This window comes from Notothenia coriiceps, unplaced genomic scaffold, assembly GCF_000735185.1.
Source record: "Notothenia coriiceps isolate Sejong01 unplaced genomic scaffold, NC01 NC01_scaffold00009337, whole genome shotgun sequence".
NCBI lineage: Eukaryota > Metazoa > Chordata > Actinopteri > Perciformes > Nototheniidae > Notothenia > Notothenia coriiceps.
The window spans coordinates 1-1,027 of record NW_011342038.1 but is presented as its reverse complement, the minus strand read 5'-3'; positions in this window follow the sequence as shown (position 1 = coordinate 1,027).

The window sequence follows — 1,027 nt, the reverse complement described above, 5'->3', positions numbered from 1 at the left end:
GGGGGGGGGGGGGGTAAGAGGTGTTGGGTTGCACACTTGTTTGTGTCGGCTCCAGGAATGACCAGCTGTTGAATAAGGAACATAAATAATGATAACTTTAAATGTAAAACACCCCAAAAATGGAACAAACTTCCCGAAAACTTGAGATCTTCACCAACTCTGAGTTCTTTTAAATCTTTTAAAACATTACTTTTTTTAACTGCCAACCCAGAAGTCTTTTAACTTGTTTTAGCACCTACTGTATTTGCAATGTTGTTTTTAAACTATTCTCATTTATGCCTGGTTTTTATGAACCTGTTATTCCATTGTGTTTATTTATTGTGTTCCTTTCTGTTGTCTTCTCATTATGTGTTAAAATTACCTTACCTAAATGGGAGAACAGCCGTCCATCTAGGTTTTATGGACAAGTATATGAAAGTACAAAAGCTACCAGATATCAATCCTAACATTCAATATGAATTCATTCCCAAATAGTTTATTGGTTCGTATGACCAAAGCCTTGAACCTTGAACCTTGAAATCAAATGTCAGCTGAAGGGTCTTTGTTATTTTATTGTTAGGGATTGTAATGTTATCTTTGTTTCTGCGAAACAGCCTAAAACCTAGCGTGGGTTAAGAAACTCTGGGATTGTTTGCATTGAAACAAATATCTTGCTTAATGCAGATTTTGGTTTTCGAAATCTGCATTTCACTTGATTTGTACGCCTCCGAGTCAGCGTGTGTACAAGGTCAGTGTGTGTACAAGGTTAGTGTGTGTGCAGGGTTAGTGTGTGTGTAGGGTTAGTGTGTGTGCAGGGTTAGTGTGTGTGCAGGGTTAGAATATAATATAATCCTTTATTGTCATTATCAGGTACAATGAGATGAGTAGAGCTACTCCTTTTTTTAAGGTGCCATCAAAAATACAAAAAAAAAACGAGAGACGTTCAGGAGAAGACCACATACAAACAACAAGCATTCATACTTCAATATGCAGATACAGTTAAAGTGCAGGAATATATCGGTTTGAGTCAAATAAATATGTTTGAATG